Here is a 22455-nt window from a genome sequence, read left to right on the forward strand (position 1 = left end):
AGAAAGTTTCTAGTGACCTCTGAGCTAGCTGGCATTCATAATTAAGTCTAACATATTCAATAGAGACCTAGTCAACCTCAGTCCTACGTCTAAACTATCGTTTTTGTTATTCCAATGCGCAGAGCCTATTGGGAATATAGGAACTACACTACACAACATAGTCTCACCACTGCCACTGATGGAGGCAGTGTCCACAGATACAGCTGAGGAGGCACAGGCAGTCCCAAGGCAACATGGAAGGCAGCACACACCTCAGTCCACTGTTCAAACTCCAAATGGGAGTGGGTCAAGACGCAGGGCATGGCCCTCCAGCAGCAATTCTCATTCCGAAGAAGACGCAGTGTTCTCTGGCCTTGAGGGCAACATGCTAAAAGCACAGTGCCTGCAAGTGAAAGGCATAAGGTCAATACAGTGGCAAGTTACAGCACATAATCACAACATGTCTGAGTTGCGGCTCAGTGTCACTTCCATGACAGGTGCATTGGAAGGACTGTGCAGGGAGATAAGGAGAGACAGGGTAGCCAGGCACAGGGAGAAACACTGTCTACACACCCGGATGAACCTGTACACTAGAGCTGTGAACTACCAGTCCACCGCCATATCCCTGCTGGCCAGGTGATGTGTTAGTATGCAGCATGAAATGGCCCACTGCTGCCAGGATGTGGGTAGGGGCCTGGTACAGGTCACACATTCCGTGGACCAGATGCGTGCAGTTGCCACAGGTGGCATAGGGACACTGGGCACATTGGATACGGACGAACAGTCCAGCAGGAGCAGCATCACTCCACCACTTCCTGCAGATAGACGCTGGAGTGGGCGCCAGGGGAGAGCAGGGGAAGACTCCAGTGAGGTCAGTGTGCAGCCTGAACAAGTGGCAACAGGGCGTTCACGTAGGAGGTGAAGAGGCAGCATGTACTCATGGCTATGTGTGATGCAACACATACCATATGGACTGAGTGACTCATGGCAATAATAGCACTGTGACCTAAACATGTGCAATCATCAACATTTAAGTCGCGCTGTGTGACCGATTTACTCCTGCAGTTAAGGAAATAAACATCATACTTGAGCATTATTATTTGGCATTGTGTCCTCATTTCTCACCTAGAGGTAGTTCTGTGTGATATCATCACATCTCAGGCGCCCGGCAGCCGCCCCGGCACCACCTGTACGTCTGGGTTGTGGAGCTGGTTCCTCCTCATCTGATGTGTCTGCATCTGTCAGATCCACTGGGGTGCCCTTCTTGGTAGCGATGTTCTGTAGCATTGCGCAGGCAACCACGACTTTGCAACATATTTCTGAGCTGTACTGCAGTGCATCTCCACTCTTATGGAGGCACCGGAAACAGCCTTTAAGGATTCCAAAGGTCCTCTCAGTGGTGCAGCGTGTGGTTCTGTGGGCACTGTCACCTGCAGGGCAAAAGTAGGTTGAAGTTAAGTACTGTTCTGCCAGTTTAAACCTTCCCTAGTTGTGTGTGTGTGTGTGTGCCATGCAATTACCTAGCAGGTAGCCCTCTCCAAACTCTCCATTTGTGAGTCTGTGACGTAATCCACAGTGGCGAAAAATGAATGAGTTGTTTGTGCTTCCTGGGAATTTAGCCACAATATCTGTGATAACATGTTTAGCATTGCAGACTACCTGGATGTTCAGGGAATTATATAATTTTCTGTTTCTAAAAACATACTCATTCTGTGATGGGGGTGACAGTGCGACATGGGTCCCATCTACGCAGCCAAGGACGTGGGGAAATTGGGCTATTTGGTAGAATTCTTGCTTGGTCTAATCTAGTGCCTGCTGGGTGCTTGGGAATTGGATATGGTGATGCATCCTCTGAACCATAGCATCAAGGAAAGCGTGGAAAAAGCACGATAGTGCACTCTGAGAGACCCTTCCTGCTGTGGCTATCACCCCCTGACAACTCCCTGATGCTAGGAGGTGCAGGGAGCACAAAACCTGTATGTGGGTAGGAATAGTGTGTGCCCTGTATGTGGGGTGTTCAAGTATGGTTGTCAGCTCCTCTATCAACTCCAGGATGCTTTCTGGGTGCAGCCTGTAGTGCACATGTATGTCCTCCTGGGTCCGCTGTAAGAGGGTGATGCGTACTCTGTACATCCTTTCCTGGCATCTCCTTCTCTGTGCAGCATCTCGGTTACGCAGCCTCCTGGCTATCACATACAGGTCAGCCATGGTGGGTAGCCCCAGTGGCATTGTGGGCCTGTTTAAATAGGTTGCACCTGGTTACCATCTGTTCAGAGTTGGTGGTAATTGAGAAGTGTAAATTTGCGAATTTTTGCTACATCTCAATTTGCGAACTTCCATTTTGAAAGAACAGTATTTGCGATTTGCGCAAATACAGAGCCGCACACTGCGAATTTGCAATATTTTTTGCAGATTCCTTATTATGCAAAAATGGTAATCGCTACATTTGCGATTCTCATTTTTGGGAGGCACAAGGCATTCCTACATCGTAACAGACTCTTTTGCAATCGCATACACCTTAGATTCTTTGATTCGCAGTGTTTGCGATCACAAAAGATGTTCCTACATATGGCCCTGTACTCCTCAGATATCACCTGTTTTTTTTTAAAACCGAGAGTAGAGCACAAGTATCTGAACCTTCCTTGATATTTTTTGCGACCATCGAATTGGCCCATAAGGTGACGGACAATAAAGAAACTTTTTGAAACTGGGGCATTAATATCGCACCTTTTCAAGCTAATGGTTACCCATCCATAGTCGTAACCTCAGCTCCTGATGAACCCACTCAAAATTCCCACACAAGCTCCCCACCATTACAGCCATCACTTAGAGAATACCCTTGCCCAGGAAAAGCAGGGAATGAAAGAATAACGAAAACAATCATACAAGACCAATAGTCAAGAAAGAGGTCACCAACCCACTCGGTATTTGAGGAATGTCTCTGGATTCACAAATATCAGCCAATGGAAGTGCACAAATTTAGCCACAGGGATCAGTAATTCATTAAAGCCATGCAGCCAAACTAGACTGGTGCTGACTCCTTACAAACTGTGCAAGTGGGAAAGACACATGATTAGGGCTCGTGGGAACACCTCTCTGACAAACAACCCAGTTCACTAACATAGCCAGCATTAAAAGATCCTCATCAAGCGCCATGGAAATTTGCTACTGGAACATTACAGCAATTAAAAAAAAAATCCCTAACATAGAAACTGTCAAATACTTGAGTCAATTCCACATCATTACCATGCAGTAGACCTGGGCCAAGAACTCTGTGCCCTTACTGGGATATCTGGAATACATCAATCCTGCTATAAGAACTAGCTCAACGGCCCAGCCAAAATTAGGGGTCAACGTTTATGTCCCAGCACACCTGAACATAAAGGTAAAACAGCTACATTCACTTGAAACCTGCCTGTGAGTGTCCAAATAAATAGCTGTATATGCAGTGACACAAAGAACCTTACCTTGATCAATACATATCTCAGTCTTGCATCAAGGCAAAAATTGGCTGTCATATCAAAATTTGAAATAGTTATGAATAACCTGATGAAGGGTCATAACACACACCATGTGATAAGCAATGGGGACTTTAACTCAAACGTTTTCTATACGCATATTACAGAAGAAAATGTCATTGCTCAAAATTAAGTATGAAACGTCCCAGCTCATGCAGCTCTGTCTATTGGACAAAACAACTCCCAAGGCACCCACCCGGCATGGCTCGTAACTGCATTAGGATTGCGTATACTAAATGGAATATTTTCAGGTGACATGCCCCCTCCCGGACACATATATCGCAAAAGTACACCACTTTAACAGAATATACTGCAGCCTCATAGCCCTTTTTCAAAGTTTCCAGAGATTTCAGGATCGAAGATCAGGAGGAGAGTGACCACAACCCACAGTCTATAACTATGGTCTGCAAGTAAAACACTTTTAATTCAGCTAATATAGTTCTCTCTGATCCAATAACAGAAAACCTGAAATGATTGCGATGGCAGATTAGGCCACAAGAAAAAAAAACCTGGATAAATGTGCAAGCTTGTTGGAGGAGCATCCACTGACTAGGTTTAATACAATCTCGAACTTGGAGCAATATTGCAAGGTGCATTTGAATCAATACAGCAGAAACAGGATCACCCACTCACTACATCACAGATAAGGGAAAGGACCCCTCTTGGGTGTCAAAAGAACTCTGCACAGTGGAAAAAAGAGTTAAACAGAGAGCATCACCAATTCAAATACAACTACTCTGATAAAGAACAGCCAGCAAAAGTGTGGACGCTCTGAAAGCTTCATAAAAAAGAAATATGGCAGACCAAAAGTGCACATATGGACACATTTTGGGCAAAACTGCTCTGCACCTGCAAAATGGGCAACAGCAGAGTTTTCTGGAAAACAATCAATGGAGTTGACAAGGACTGCACTGCTGCCCATAATGCAAACATACCAGAGGAGGCCTGGGTACAGAACCTAAGTTCGAATTACCAAACCACTCCAGTGCTGCCAGCTCTGAAATACAGATGCAATGACAAACGTGCAGAGGTTAAACAAGAGGAACAGCTGCTGGAGTCACTGAATTCCCCTCGGCTCTTTGAGCAGGCCCTCTATCAGGGATTGCAAGAGCAAAAAGCACGTCCCCTAGAAATCGTAATAAAGAAGAGTAAAGCGGACTGTGCTCCTGCTCCTAATGGCCTTGCGGCAGCCATCTTCAGGTCCAACATTGAATTTTTGGGAAAAAACTTCTAACCTTATTCAGTGTGGTAAGTCTGGACAGACCATACCTGACTCCTGGCGTGGTAGCATATTCCATCTAAGCGTTACAGGAGCGATCCCTCAAACTATCGACTGATTGTACTATCTTACGTGGAATCGAAGTACTTTGCCAACTTTATGCTGCAAGATCTGTCTGTTTGGGCAGACAACCAGGAGCTTATCCTCTGTAAGCGATGCAGGACCAGAATATCCGAACCATCAACTTACCTTCCACACACCCGCCAGACAACTCTGCTACGCCCAACTCACCCTGGCCTCTGCCCCATGGATCCCCAAGACCAAAACGGAGGAAGATCCTCTGCCTGCCTCACTGTCAAGACCTGGAACAAACTACCCCTCCACCTCAGGTAATCCACGTTGTTGATCCAGTTCAGGAAGGACCTCAAGACCTGGCTCTTGAACTGAACCTCCGTATCCAGACAGATCAGTAGCACCCCCTCAGTGCCGTGAGACCCTCATGGGTGAGTAGCAGCACTTTACAAACCCCTGATTGATTGATTGATTGATTGATTGTAAACAAACTGGCTTCCACGCAGGACAGGGCACCCTATCCAACTTAGCTCCCTTAGTGATCTGTATCGATAAAACATTTAACAGTAAAACCACCTTACATGCCTGCTTTATTTACTTTAAGGCTGCGTTTGGCAGGGTCTAACGTGACCTCCTCTGGAGAAAAATTATAACAGCTGGGATTCCATCAACACTACTTAAGGCCAGTCAACTTTTACATACTAACACCTGGCTAAATGTGAAGTTCGGGGATGACAAAAAACTTTCCTGTAAGATCTAAACTACAGTTTGGCCAAAGCCGGGGTGTGTTCTTCCACCCTTGATGTTTATCATCTATATAAAGTGCCCTTCCAGAGACTCTGACTCAATAAATACCCACCCACCGAAACCCGAAACTCAGGGGTCATGGCCTCACCTACATCTTATATGCTGATGACCTGCTACTAATGAACAAGAGCCTGTTGGCTTACAACATCTTTTAGATGTACTGTCTGCCTTTTCGGTATGGAACAAACTGGAAATCAACACAAGGAAAATTGAAAATTTCTCCAAGAAGACAAGGACAAATGGTTCTTGGTTTATTAACGGCACACTGCTCGCTTGTGATGCACAATGCAAATACATGGGGGTGACATTCAACACAAGAGGCTCTTTTAAGTTACACCCGGAAGCAATGAAACACAAGGCTGCTGCTTTATTGGTAGGATTCTTGATCCTTTTGAGGTCGCTTAATGGCATGATTATGGGGACACTGCAGAAAGTGATGTCTGCCAAATTTCTCCTGTCGGTTACGTATGGGTGTGAAGTTAGTTTGGATAAGGCTGCGACAGAGTTAGACTAATTCCTGGCTAAAGGATACAAGAAAGTGTATCAGTTACTGAATCACACTTCACAGGCACAGCTTCACTTGGTATTTGGACTGATCATGCAATCCTGGGTGATCATATTCTCCTATCTTGGGATTTGCCAGAATGTGGACTTGCAGAGAAAAACACAATAGCATCATGTGGCTGGCAGGAAATTAACAATTTGAATCCTAGGTTCACATACAGCCAGGGATTACACGAAGCAGTACAATTACTACAATTCCTAACCTGTGGGACACTGGGGTGTCACCTCCATATTTCAGAAACCACTCAACAGCATGACAAAAATTCGCTCCCTTCAAGAGGATAAAGCAACTTTAGAAAAGAGACCTCATGCATTGCAGATCATTAGTTCCTATAGTTGTCTCAAGGCTCTGCCCTTTTTTGCCCGAGGGCACTCGCATCACATTAAGCTTTAGATTGTGCAACTCAGGCTAGGCATCCATCAAACCCTGGATGCAATACCCCATGGATAAAAACTGTAGATAGAGACTCCTGTAGATTGTGTGACTCTGGGAAAGAAACCATGATTCACATCCTTTGCATCTGTCCCACTCTGCTACTTGAAGGAAAAGAACTTCTAAGTGGGATTTTGAACAATAAAAAGATATGATCATGCAGACAAGCCTTTATCTCAGCACTTAAACCAGACCACACTCAATTAAGGATGCAGTTTGTCAAAGTTATAGCAGCTTTCAGTGGAAAGGTACAAACCAACAGGAAATAAACAGAACTTCACTGAAGAGCGTTTGCCGGGGAAGAGACTATATAGAAATGCACTGTCACTTTAGTTCCCATTAGCCAGACATCAAAGAGATTACATTGATATATTCAATCACTTTAGTTTAATTAGTTTGTGTCATGAGGTTTCTCTGGAAAAGAGACCACATAGATGCTCACTGCCTCACCAGCTGATCCTAAATCAATGCCGGGGTGCCCTGTGAGAGACTCTATCTCATTACCTTCAACTGTTAAATAATCCGCAATAAAAATATTAAGTTCGAATGTCGCTGGCCTCCGCACCAAGATACTGATTACTGTATTTATTAACGTATATGATATCTTGCTAATGCAAGAAACTTGGGAAATCAACCCTATAGTTTTTGAAGGCTCTATGTGCTTCAGTCACCCGGCTATTCCATCCCATGCAAGTCATGCCTTTGACCAGTCTAGCAATCTGGATCAATTTACTACTTTGAGGCCATGCAGGGAGTTCAAAACCCCCGGAAAGTGACTATCAAGTTGTCCTCTATAAGGGAGTTTGAACTTTATACCTCACTAGCAGCCCGCCCCGGCATTGCCTGGGGCAGAAGGGGGCTGGGGGCAGCATTTTCAGCTTTTGTGCACTCCCGCCCGGGCACCCGCCCGCCCCGACATTGCCTAGACCGCCTCCCGCCTCCCGCCTCCCGCCTGCCTCCCGCCTCTGCCTTACCTGAGCCAAGCTCCGGACTTCACCGCCACTCCCGGGCCTCCGCCGGCCCCGACATTGCCCAGACCGCCTCCCGCCCGCCTCCCGCCTCGCCTTTGCCTTACCTGAGCCGCCGCTCTACCCCGCGCTCCGGACTTCACCGCCACTCCTCGCCGCTCGTCACCGCTCCTGCCCGCCTGTCGTCATCACGCACGTCTTGGTCGCGGTCAGTGCTACGTCGCGGCCGGCACTAGTTTTAGGGGATTACTTTGTTTTTAAATTTTAATTTTTTAATTCACATTTTATTTTTATTTTATGTCGCCTATGTCCATCTACACACCCTGAGGAATCCAACAATGTATTGGGTGTGTGGATTGGCGCTGTGGTTCCCGAGTTTACCTTGCCAAAAGGTTTCTGTTCTCTCTTTATACTAGTAGTATAGATAAATGTTTATAATAATGACTTTTTTTAATGTGCCTAGCCAACAATTGCCAGGACTGTTTGATTATATAGCAGTGCAAATCTCATCAGGGTCAACAAATACATTTATTTTGTCAGCTAATTGTAATGCCAGATTCCCCAGTTATAGAGCCAGTAAGGAGCAAGAAGTACTTAGAGAACAGATTTGAGAGGCAATGAATTGGAGATTCTGCTTGCCTCCTCTGATCTGTATGATGTGGTAGAGGGGGTGAGGCCAGGCACGCAGGGGTTACGCACTTCCAGGGAAAGGAATAGTTTCTCAGTACCTGGGAAATCCCCTGCTATATATGGCATTATCATTAGCATCAACTTCAGCAACCACAACACGATTGAGATAGCTTTGAAAGTGATCCCTTGGGAATCCCCTAAAACTATATCTAGTCTCAGTAGTATAGTGTCAACTACAGACAATCTCAGATTGCATTGGAATTTGTCTGAGCCTGTGATGGGGTGTTTAACAGAGGATGATGAAAATGGGGCAACAGAACCTAGCGTTGTGTCTTTATGCACTAGGATTAGACAGTCCCTTTTAAACTAAGTAATTCAGCGCATCAGGCTCCACAGGTGTATGCCCACGACTGCTCTTTGGCTAATCACATTTTGTGCAGGGCCATCAACACACATTCTCGAAACCGAGCACTTGTGGCTACCGTGTGAAAGGGTTAGAAATTGGCAATATGTAAGTGAAGGAAGGTAGTTATCACCCATCAGTGGGCCATATTGACACATGCTGCCCAAACTCAAGCTAGTAAGACATTTTGGAGAGCTGTATCAAATATGAGATCCTTAGATCAGGATGCAATATATATTATTTACCATATAAAAGGCAAGGAATGGGTGGTACATTTTGAAAAGACCTATGCTGTTAGTAATTCCAGCAGTGAACAGATAGTTTATGGAGATCCACCTCCCCTTCTTATCTGTCTCTCTGCAAGAGGCTACGGCTGCTATTCAGGGGGGGGGGGCACGCAGCCTGCATGGTGTTCCCATTGATCTGATTAAATACAATGTATATGTCTGGGCCCCATTGCTGACAAATGTCTACAGTAGTCTATGATCCCAACCTCATGGGCCACCTCGACCTTAGTACTAATTTTCAATAAAGGGAGTTGATCTGAGCCCAAATGCTACTGTTCCATTTCATTGATTGAAATGTTCACCAGAGTTTTGCATAGCAGAATATTGGAATGGGTTTATGATAATAATATATTGAATGTCTGCCAGTTCGTCTTTCGTAGAACAATATCTCAAGTTACATCTAATTACTGGATACATACTGTGGCAAAACAGTCTGTCATGGACCTTGCCTACCTTGGCTTGTCAATGACCTTCTACTGGGTTAATTGATCTAAGCTGTGGCAACTCCTTATTTAATTGGAAATGGACGCATCACCTGTAGACACTTTAATATCCTTGCATCAAGGTACAAAACCAAGGGTTAGGTTTGGTACAAATGGAGAAGTGACAAATAAATTCAGCATAGGAGGAGGGGGATCGCCAAGGGTGCACGCTTGCACCATTGTTATACATCTTATATATAAATAACCCAATCTTAGAGCTCACTAAGACCACCCCGATGCATTTAGGATAAATAATGCTCCCCACCTTGCATTACTCTGTGCGGATGGGCTGTGTTAATTGCCCGCACTCCTAAGGCTCTGTGTCGCCTGGTTCACTCATTTGTGAACTTAATGGCAAACCTTGATTTTTCAACTAATTGTGAGTCTAAATATAATACCGAGCACCAGCACTTTCTCTTATATGGGGGTCACCTTTGGATCCACTGGTTCATGGACTTCCCGAATTGCACAGAGTAGGGCAAAACTGCCCAGTTGGCTGGCAGAAAGGCTTGCTCCGAAGCTTACTAGCTCTGCCGGGTGAAAGGGCACTGACACATTTGTTACAAATATATTCCACCCAGTGTGTACCTCTCAACACCTATGGGGTGGATATTTGGGGAATTAGTGACCGAAAGATACTTCAAAGGGAAGAAAATCGCTGCTGCAGAAGATTCTTTACAGTCCCTGTATCGACCTCGCATTTTATCGATCGCATGCGGGTGAGCACAGATGAGGTCTCACTAACAAGGAGTGTAATTGCTGAATGGCTTGTGACAAAGGCCTTTCCATCCCTTGGTTGGTTGGTTGGTGTATGTGAAAAGGTCATTGGAAGGGATTGGCCTAACAAATATTTTTTTCTGACACAGCCCCATTCACTGCCCCAGGTAGTAAGAACGCACAAGCTTTACTGACAGCATTTACCAGCTGAGAGGCTGAATGTGAAAGCCCAGAAATGAAATGTTAGGAGTAATTTAAATTACACCTTAATCCTGGGTTCGTCACCGCTAGTTACCTGCGGAACATCAGAGGGAGGTGGGAGCGCTCCCTATTATTCAGTTTCAGAGATGGCACAGTGAAATATTCTTTATGCTTCCCGGTTGGGTACCAGCATAAACCAGACTCTGGAATTTGTCCCTGCAATAATCAGTCTAAATAATGAATGGCTAATTTTCTCTTTGCCTGTGATTATTGTAAACGTTACACAAAAAAGTGTTCAGTACTTCTCATGCGGCTCAGAAATTTTCGAAAATGTTCCCAGGCTTGCCGTTTTCTAGAAGAACGGTATGATAATTAAACCGGCCACTGTGTGTTTCTTCAGGAAGCAGTACTACCTAGGAGCACTGTGCTTGAATATGTTAAATGTGATTTCTTAAAATATGTCTTTTATTAATTATTTTATGGATTGTATCTGTGTTTTATGAATAAGGTGGGTCTTTTTCTGTTTTATTTTATTCTTGTATGCATCTGCACACTTTTATGGCTATCTACAGCCAAATAAAGTTAATTCTGATTCTGAGATGCGCGGTCACTTTAGAACCCATTAGCCAGCTAGCAAAGATAGATATGTTCAGTCATCTTAGAGTCATTAGTATGTCCCGCCTTAGAGTTTTCCTGTTATTGTTGCAAATCAGCACCTGGCTTTACTGTTTGATTTTAAAATATGCACAATGTTTTAATTGATAACAAATGGGAATGTGTAACAGTTTTAATTAACTATGCACTTTTTGAAAAAGTAAATTGAAATTGATATGTAGTTGCAAGCACTGAATGAAACAAATTATTCCAAATATTATTTTTGTTGCAATTGCTGAATCTGAATATGTAGTTAGCTTGTTTTCCAGTGGTACTCACCATCTAGAAAGAGATGATGGGTTTTTGTGAAGGTCGCATAGTGTGCTGGCTGTGAGGGAACTTGAGCAGTAAACATGAAATAAGCTAGATAATTTTTTTAACCGGGAGATGGAGGTATTGTGGAGGATCACAAGCAGGGGTATATGTAATGAGCTAGCTTTCTCATGGCAAGTGTATTATGAGTGACTTGGAGGTGTGGAATGGGTGTTGAGGGTTTATTCACCTAACCTCAAGGAGATGGAATCTGGCTGTTGTGACCGTGATAAATGGAAAGGATTCAAGACACAGGCTTCAATCATATAGCATTTTAGGTACAAGCCGTGTGCGAAAGGAGTCAGGGTATCGGTGTGGGGGTGGAAGGTATAGATAGAACTGTAAGGGTGGATGAAGCTAAAAAACAAGGTTTTAGCCAAGTTAACAAAGGGAGGTCTTTGCAGATCAGTTTTTGGATTGTTGTAAGTCAATTGGTGATTTGAGTGAGTATTGGAGGGGTGGATGAAGGTAAAGGCCAGACAATATGGATGACATCATAGGGGGGTGATATGAAAACCTGAAGTAGAAACAACAGCACATAGTGAGGGTGTTCTGAGTGAGACAATTAAAGGGGTCATAGATGAAACTTGAGGAATTCCAACAAGAGAGAGGCATAGTGTGAATCAAGCAGAACACCACGAATCTCATATTGGCATCAATATGATGAACATAATTTGTAGACCGAAGCATGAAATGTATGACTGCTAAGTCAAGGAGGATGAGTACAATCAACAAATAAATTAGATGAGCAGAAGTATTACATAAGTATGAGTGTGTGTGTGTGAGAGAGAGAGAGAGTGGTTTCAGTGGAGGAAAGGGCACCCACTCTGCTTTTAGGGATTAGGGAGTGGGTGGGGGGGGGGGTGAATATGTTGGGTGAGGAGAGGTAGTGAGTAACTCATTTGAAGGCATATTGCTTATGTACTGCCCACTCATCAGCACATGTGACACCTGGTTTATGGATTGTAGAAACCTTACTATTTCAGTAGGCCCCTGAAATGTGATTCCTGTAATATTGAAGTTATATAATTAAAGATTAAATATAAACTAGAACGCTCCCCATCAAGAAATATATAGGTATTAATGAATTTTGAAATATTCTTTAGGTCGAGATCAAAGATTGGCATAGCATCATGGGGTGTAATAGTTAACACTAGAGCACCACACAGCACTTCAACACTTTTGAGTATTGTTATACTTAATGTCAGAAACAACATGGCTGTTAGGTTTCTTTGTTGACTTTAAAGTTACATGCTATGTACTGAGAATGCCAGACATAGCTGTGTGCGCTCGACTATAACTTTGGACATGTGTGTATGTAAAGGCAGAAACAACCAGGAAACTTGAGTAATATGCATACACTCCTCTAAAATTGTACAGAGCTGGAAAAATAATTGAATCTGATAACTCCATTATTCTTCTTTTCTTTCCACTTTCCTTCCCATTTAGATGTCCGGAGGCGGCAGCAAGGTGATATGTGGCGCATCTCAAAAATCTGAAATAAAATATCTGTGTATGTATTTTTTGCTTCTTTTTTAGTGCCTATTGGTATACACCAAATGAACTTAGTATTTATATCTTAATACCTAAATCCAGCTTATCCATATTTTTCCAAATACCACAAATATCTAACAGCTGTACAGAGTATGTTTTAATGTGATTTTTTAAATTATTTTATGACAGCATAACTAACAATATAAATATATGTATTGCATTAATCGACTTTAGAAGTGCATTAAATAAATCTATAACAAAAATGACATAATCACTCACGAGAGGCCTATAAGCGTATCTAACCACTTAGTAAAGTATCACTTAGACTGCACTGGATCACTGAAAGTTGCATGGAATTGGAAATCTGAGTTTCAGTGTAACACTTCCTTAGCCTAATGTTACACTATCTGTCTCCCATGCCAGTGCCTATCACTCAGAACATCACTTTGTGGCTCTCGCCACTGTCCTGCCTCAGACTTTTGACAATGCATGTGTGGTGAGATTGCATAAAAACTGTCTCGGGATGACCTGCTACCACTCTCCCACCAGTCTGCTACGCTTTTCTTTGTAAACCAAAGTTCCTCATAATCTCAGATGGTGCGGCATAGTAATTGTGGAAGTGAAACCCGTGGATGGTAACCCCCTGTCTTTGAGCTAAGACTGCAACCTGGAGCCCCTTTCAACCTCAGACATTGCTGAGGTCAGTAAACCTACGTTTCGGCTTCTGTGAACAGTCTTGGAGTCTGGGACCGTCGCAGAGCACTCTAGCGGGGCTGGGATTCCTCTAAAAATTAGAGAGCAATAGCATTTATATATATATCAAACATATGGGCTACTTGATTGCAACATTTGAATACATGTGTGGCACAAAGGCAACAAAGAGGTCTTCCTTCTTCACATTTAACTGAAATTAGTTTTGCAGTACCCTGTGTTCACTACAGATAGCATTAAGGGCAAGATGTACTAAGGCCTTTTGTGGTCTCAAAGATCGAATTCACACAGTCTGACACTTTGTAACCACAAAATTGCATTTTTGTATATGTCAAACCCAAATTACTAGTCGGTAATGTCTAGTCTGCAGTAGACCTTCAAGTGTATTTTTAATATATTTTTTATAAAATCGCTGCCACTGTGCTAGAGATTGCTCAGTAGTCATAACACATGTAGGGTATTTGTTTCTGCATGTGCCTGTTGGTGGCGAGGAACAGGGTGGCTCCAGACGGCAAGGTCCATTATTGTAGCCAGTTTCCATTCTTCTCAGATACCTTCTTGTCCATGTGCTTGCCCATAATTTTGTCTGAAAGATAAGATTGTTAATGTTAGATGGCTGATTATTGTGTATTACCTACAACTGTGAAAAGCATTTTGCTGGTGTAATTCTTTTCTTAGGGTGTTTGTATTTGGGGCATTTTGTAAGTTTCTTTTCTTTGCTGACATTGCTGCTTTACTGATGGTGAGTAAAGGATGGGCACACGCATATTTTGGGAATATATGTAAGTTTTTGTTGGAGAAGAAGGAGCATCAGCCTGGGTAGGGCAGTCATGTTCTCTTTGTTCTCCATGCCTCCTTCTTTGCTGGCCATGTTGCTGACCACCATTTTGTGGAGCATGTTTATCTGTATAATAGGCAGCCAATTGTACTTTATTCACTATATCTCCTTCTATGCTGTCCATGAGGCATCTATTTTGTGGAGCCTATGTGGGCAATCACACATGTTACTTACACTTGTGAGTAATTTACACATCTAATTTACGTTTGCACTTTTTAGTAACTTTACTCCTTTAACCTCCCTAAACCACGTCCTTTTAGTAGTACGTATTTCACATTTTCCAGCAACTCCCCCTTTACCTCCCACATTTACTACCAAAATGTATACTTAAGGGTGTAGACTCCACAGTTGGGTTTGAGATCTTCGCACAGAAGAAGATAGGAGAGGCGGCAGCAAGAAAGTTTGTAGTACTATTGTAGCACTATTATATTTACTACAAAACGCAGTTTGTGAATATGTGACTTCTGATTAGTAATCATTTTATTATACTTTAGAAAGTCTTTTTCCAGGTGATTTGATTGTTATAGCCCTTTAGAAAGGCATTTTCTTTGTGTTCATTTTTTTGTCTTTTTCTAATACGTTTTGTCCTGTTATGTAATATATTTTTACTTTATCCCACATTCCTCAGCTAAACACCAGGCCTGGTAGTCTGTACTTCAAGAAGGTCACTTTGTGGGTCCATTGTAGTGGTCCTTAGAAATCTAATATGACCAGACTGTCTCCAGGGAAACGAGGGCCTTCGCTGAGGTTGTTTTCAGCACAGGTCACACAAACCCAATCTTCCAGAACGTTAAACATTCTTTCCTACCTGATACATGTCTGTACCAATCTAAAATTTACTTTTGAGCTGAGCTCAAGCAAGCTGTGACAAATGCAGGGGTTCATTGCTGTGATTCTAAAATTGGCTTTGCAGGTGAATATATTTTACAAACATGATCAATACCTAGTTCTGTTGCGACAAGGATATATGGAAAAAGACAGCATTTGCATGCCGTTCAATATACATTATTTCTGTGAATCAGTGCCAAATCTGCAAAAAACAGTATGTAGCCAAACAGTGAATGACCTCAGTACATGATTAAGGAACCATAAATTGGCAATGATTATTAAGAAACTTGACCAGCCTGTGTACAATCATTTTAACCTTGTGGACCTTTTGCTATGAAGATTTTCCCTGTGGAACATGTCTTAAAAGAAGAACTGCTGAACTCCATAGAAAACGTCTGGATATACCATTCCAAATCATTGCACCCAGATGGACTGATCATCACTGATAATATCACCTGATTACGGCATATCTCACGAGATCTCAGGACTGCATTGATTCCCCATTCCAAGTGGAATCTTCACTCATGATGCTTTTTGATAATCCAGCAGTGTCAGTTGTGCAGCCACCAAGCAAACACTCATGTACAACCTGAGGAAGGCACAAACTGAAAAATTGTAGTGGAAATATATTTTTGTTCTTTGATGAGTCCATCTGTTTGAGTCACTTCTTTCTTGGATAGTTCTATTCTTTATGACTCATTGCATCCTTTAGGATCCAGATTTTTGCCATGGCTGCCTGTTGTTTCCTTGTGATTATATCTATCTATATATCTATCTATATCAATATCTATATCTATCATATATATATATATATATACATATATATATATATATATATATATATATATATATATATATATATATATATATATATATATATATATATATATATATATATATATATATATATATATATATATATATATATATATATATACGCTTCAAGAAACACCAAAGATATTGATGAAAAACGGGACACCCAGAGCTGCAGTGTTCAAAGATTTATTCGGCAGATGAAAAAAGTTTCACGACGCGTTTCGCCATTACGGCTTGGTCACGCTCGTCTTGTGGCTCACATTGCCGTCATTTAAGCAACACCCACTCGTGCACATGTTTACATCACATGGAATAGCATGAAACAATGGCGGCCATCTTACAGTGTGAAGATTTGTCCATAATAACACAATGCTGACAACTCTGTTTGCCCTTACTCGGACCAAATTAATATCATTCTGATCCCTAACACAGATATACAATTTGCCAGCCTGATTTTCGGTTTATAGATTTAGGCCACGTAAATATAATTTTGACATTCTGCATATGTCCAAATATCGGCCATCATTTTGTATTACAATAATCAATTGAATGTTAAGGCAAACATGAGGTTATTAATACTGTAAGGCAAAGTACCGTCTCGTGTTAGGACACCAACCTTTAACATCACTGATTGTCTACTGCCAATCAGAACAACAGCGGCTGTTACGTTGTCATGGCAACCCTATGTTTATATCAACCATAGCGATGTTTATACGTTTCCACATAAGTAACGCCCCAGTGGGCATTCGTGTTCCTACGATGTTGTAGTTAAGTCGCCCCAGTGGGCAAAGAAAGGTATCTTAAGACAATAATCCATTTCTCATTTATAGTTCATGCTGAGATTGTGTTCATCATAGTTAGCGAAATTAATCATAATAGTGCAATGTCTCTTTGGTAGACCATCAGTGCCCATCATTAACATCATTTCCATGTTGTGCCGCCACCATGTGATGCCTCCAAACCTGTGGATAAAATGAATTATAATAAAGTTTTAAAATCCAGAAAACCGCGGATAACAGTTCATAACAGTATCTTATTCATATAAGTGGATTGCCAGTTCTTCCATCACATTTAGACCTTTTGGGGTTAAACATTCGAAATCCACAATGTACTTGGACTCAAGTTTCCTAAGGGATAGTTCTTGGTTGCCTCCTCTTATTCCCAGGTCCACACTGTCAATGACAACCAATCGCACCAATTGTTCATTTTGCATGTGCATCTCTGAAAAATGTCTAGCAACAGGGTAGAGTTTATTGTTGTTATGTATCGCTCTCAGGTGTTCTAATACCCTCTTTTTGGCGGTATGTTTAGTACTGCCAACATACCATTTGTTGCACGGACAGATCAGAATGTATATGCTGTATGGTGTATTACATGATAATCGTTTCCGAATAGTAAACACTCTTTTGCTGTTAGGGACATTTAGTGTTCTGCAATCTTTGCTAAATTTGCATGCCTTACATTTACGGCAGCACCTGAAGCCCCCTTCACCTCTGTTAGAATCCATTTTAGATGTTATATAGTTGGGGCTGAGTTCGTCTCTCAATGATTTTCCTTTTCTAAAGGTTATTTGGGGATTGTCTGAGATATATTTTGTCAGGTGTACGTCTGTCTGGAGGACATGCCAGTGTTTGTGAAGGACCTTGCGTATGTTATGTGCCTGTTCGGAATAGGTGGTGATGAATCTCACAGTGTCACTGTCTTCACTGGTGGTGTGGGGATTCAATAGTTCATCTCTATTCTTTAGAGCTACTCTGTCTTTGGCCGTATTGATTACTTTTAGGCTGTAGCCCCTATTCCGGAATCTCTCACACATGACATTTTCTTCATTTTGATAAGCCGCCTCATTACTGCAATTGCGTTTAGCTCGCAGTAGTTCCCCATAAGGTATGAACACTGCAGCTCTGGGTGTCCCGTTTTTCATCAATATCTTTGGTGTTTCTTGAAGCGAATTGACTCAGCCAGCTGGTGGCTGCAACGGGACCGCCCGCGCCAGCTCCTCCCTTGACCAGCGGTGGTGGGGAGAATATATATATATATATACTAGCAGCAAGCCCCGACATTGTCCGGTGGCAATGAGGCTTCAGGGCCAACCAGCCCACCCAGGCCCCCGCCCGCCCCGGCAACCGCCCGCCCCGACATTGGCCAGACCCCCTCCCGCCCCGCCTTGCCTTTGCCTTTCCTGAGCCGCCAAGACACCTATTAGCTACACAGACCAGATGGAAGCAGGGCCAACCGCCTGCCCCCTCCCGCCCGACCCCCTCCCGCCCCACCTCGCCTCGCCTTTGCCTTACCTGAGCCGCCGCTAATGCTGGTTTGTTTGTTGTATTCAGGGACGGACACTGAGCAGATGGAAGCAGGGCCAACCCCCCGCCCCCCTCCCGCCCCGCCTCACCTCGCCTTTGCCTTACATGAGCCGCCGCTCCTCCCAGCGCTCCTCACTTCACCGCCGCTCCATGTCCGCCGCTCCTCCTCCTCAACATGCACGTCGTAGCCAGCGCTACGTCGCCGCCAGCGCAACCTCACGGCCGGTGCTACTTTCCGGGGACTACTTTTTTTTTTTTGTAAAATGTTTAAATTTACGTTTAATTTTTATTTTTTATAGCCTATGTCCATCTGCACACCCTGGCAATTTCAACGATGTATCGGGTGTGTGGATTGGCGCTGTGGTTCCCGAGTTTACATGGCTCAAAGGTTTATGTGCTCTCTTTATAATAGTAGTATAGATATATATATATATATATATACTAGCAGCCCGCCCCAGCGTTGCCTGGGGGCAATGAGGCTTCAGGGCCAACCGTCTGCCCAGGCCCCCGCCCGCCCCGACATTGTCCGTGCATGCCCCCCTCCCGCCCGACTCCCTCCCGCCCCCCTCCCGCCCCGACTCACTCCCGCTCATGTAATAGCAATAGTAGTATAGTAGTAAGAGTAGTATAGATTACCCTAGCGCTGGACTATTTTTCCTTTGTGTGCCAAAATCACCATAAAATCATGTTTATCGGCAAAATATCCATTCTCATTATCTCCTCTCTGAAGGTATTGCCCAATGCGTATGTTACTACCCTCTTCACAGCATAAACCGCAGATAGAGGAATCATGGCGTATTTATACACTAAACAAATCATGGAACTACAGAATGACGTCATGCCGTCATCTTCTGTAGTCCCGATACCTGGCCATGTGTTCAAAATGCAGCGTTGTTACTAAACTCATACTCCAAGCAAATCTTTAGGGAGAGTATATTTCAGATCTCGTTATTGCTCATTGCCCTGTGTATGTATCGCCTCCTAAAATGCCACATAAATCGCGGGAGGAAGAAACATTGCATCTTCCTGTGATACGCCGTTCTCAGAACTACAGAGTGACGTAATGCCGTCTGCTACTGTAGTTCTGATAATCACGGCATGCTCAAATCACTGATTTGTCAACTCACGCACGTCGCGTCGCTGTCATCACGCAAGTCGCGTCGCGGCCAGCGCTAGGTCCCGGCCGGCGCTACTTTCAGGGGACTACTTTGTTTTCAAACTTAATTTTTTTAATTTACTTTTTAAAAAAAATTTATATAGCCTATGTCCATCTACACACCCTGACATTTTCATAGATGTATCGGGTGTGTGGATTGGCGCTGTGGTTCCCGAGTTTACCTGGCCAAAAGGTGCAAGTTCTCTCTTTATAATATTAGTATAGATATATTACCTACTGGCGGTCGCCAGTAGGTAGTTATAGTTAGGATTATTTTCAATGCAAAATCTCAACATTCTATTGTGAATAACTTTGGCGTCGGTTGAGGAATCTGCTTGAAAATTTCCTCAAATTTGCCTCGCGGCGCTCCGGTCCTTCCCTGAAAGTTTGGGGGGGGATTCGTCAAGCAGGGGTCGAGATAAAAGGGGGGTCCCAAAACGTGTTTTCCCCATGTTAATTTCTATAGGGCGGTCAACCTCACTTTCAGCCCGAACGGCTGAATGGATTTCCACCAAACTTGGCAAAATTGTAGGGACTGGTAGCCCGATGTGCCTTTGCTATGTCTCAAGATATGTGCTCCAGTGATTTTTGAGTAATTTAGGTTCAAAAAAATATATATATCTATAGGCGCGCACCGGGGAGCACACCGGGGAGCGCACCGGGCGTGCTACGCGACTTTCGCGCAGAAAGCTGATTGGCTCTCGGGTGTCTGTAAACATTCGAAACAGTCCGGAGCGGCCGCCATCTTGTGTCTTGGTAAGATCGAGACACAAGAGGTGGCAAAAACAAAGGGGGAAATGACCATAAGGGGGCAGAGTAGACCCCCCTGACCACCTAGGTCTGATGTGGGGGCTATAAAAGGGCCCCGCGCGAAAAAATAACATTTTTTTTCGATTTGCGCGGTGGGAGCGCCCGGTACGCGCACCGGGGAGCGGACCGGGGAGCGTAGTATGGGGAAAACCCAGTTTATTCACTGCGTCATCTCTACAACCCTTTCTTGCGTCAATACGCCCCTTTTGCATACATTACACCTGACGTAGGTATAATGTGGCGCAGGGGTTTACAAAGTGACGCATCTACCTAGATGCGTCACTTTGTAAATATAACTCAATAAGGTGCATGTTTTACGCTGCTGATGCGTCACAAAAAGTGACGTACCGGTAGCGTAAAAGTGACGCATGGCCTTATAAATGAGGCCTTCAGTCTTCTATTCATGCGTCATATTAAATATATGACGTATTATGTCGCAAGTACTTACAGATGCGTCAGTATTTCAGACGTATCTGTAAGCGCAAAAGTGATGCATTGCTGGAGTGTGTCACAAAAATGATGCAACTCCAGCTTTGCATCCTTTCACATGGGGCCAGGCCCATGTGAAAGGGCCTGCATCAGTCTTACGCCGGCTGTGAAACAGGCGCAAGATTTTGACGCAACAGCGTCATAAAAGTGACACAGTGATATCTCATAGATTTCACTGCGTCACCTCTTGCGTCAAAACGTCCCTTTTGCATACATTACACCTGACGTAGGTATAATGTGGCACAGGGGTTTACAAAGTGACACATCTACCTAGATGCGTCACTTTGTAAATATGACTCAATAAGGTGCATTTTTTACAGCACTGGTGCGTCACAAAAAGTGACGTACCGGTGGCGTAAAAGTGACGCATGGCCTTAAAAATGAGGCCTTCAGTCTTCTACTCATGCGTCATATTAAATATATGACGTATTATGTCGCAAGTACTTACAGAAACGTCAGTATTTCAGACTTATCTGTAAGCGCAAAAGTGATGCATTGCTGGAGTGTGTCACAAAAATGATGCAACTCCAGCAATGCATCCTTTCACATGGGGCCAGGCCCATGTGAAAGGGCCTGCATCAGTCTTACGCCTGCTGTGAAACAGGCACAAGATTTTGACGCAACAGCGTCATAAAAGTGACGCAGTGATATCTCATAGATTTCACTGCGTCACCTCTTGCGTCAATATGTCCCTTTTGCATACATTACACCTGACATAGGTATAATGTGGCACAGGGGTTTACAAAGTGACGCATCTACCTAGATGCGTCACTTTGTAAATATGACTCAATAAGGTGCATTTTTTACAGCACTGGTGCGTCACAAAAAGTGACGTACCGGTGGCGTAAAAGTGACACATGGCCTCATAAATGAGGCCTTCAGTCTTCTACTCATGCGTCATATTAAATATATGACGCATTATGTCGCAAGTACTTACAGATACGTCAGTATTTCAGTTGTATCTGTAAGCGCAAAAATGATGCATTGCTGGAGTGCGTCACAAAAATGATGCAACTCCAGCAATGCATCTTTTCTTACCCTTCCACACCCCTGTTCCTTTTCTACATTTTCTTTGAATATCCACATTCCCCATGTTCACTCTCCTTCTCCTTACTTTCCTTCCCAACACTCACCTTCTTTCAGTCCCCCTACTTCACTTCCTTTCCCCTCTCATACCTTTCTGTTCCTTCTTACTCATTTTCCTTTCCTTTATCAATGCACTCCACTTCACTTACTCTTTTTCATTTTTTTAAGAATATAGCTCTTTGATGAGAATTGGAGGTAGTTCTGAAAATAACTTTTTTTTTCTTCTTTTTTCTTTTTTTAGAACAAAAACAAAAACAGGGAATGGAAACTGCTCAACAGGAGCAAAAAATAAAAATAAAATTAGGGCTGGGAACGGCAGCGATGGTTCTCCAATGATCGAAACATGAGCAGAACACTTTGCTCCCCATAGCAAAGTAGCTGATCACAGTATCTCCATTTAAGGACGCCTTTGTTAAATGCAGGCTAAATGTTCGGAACCAGCTCTTGTGATCTCCCCCTCACTGATGTTGTTGGTCCTCCGGTGGATGTAGAGGCCCCATCACTGGGAACCTCTCGTGCCAGAGCCCTGACACTTTCCCGGGCAAAATTCTGGGGGTGCCTCCTCTCCACCTGGCGAATCATTGTGGAGTCCAAAAGAATATTTTTTAGTGGGGTCACCCTGTGACAGGACTGTGTGACAGATCCTGCACTCCACTTTTGGAGCATTTACCTTCT

The sequence above is a fragment of the Lissotriton vulgaris genome, chromosome 12 (genome assembly GCF_964263255.1).
Source record: "Lissotriton vulgaris chromosome 12, aLisVul1.2, whole genome shotgun sequence".
Lineage (NCBI taxonomy): Eukaryota > Metazoa > Chordata > Amphibia > Caudata > Salamandridae > Lissotriton > Lissotriton vulgaris.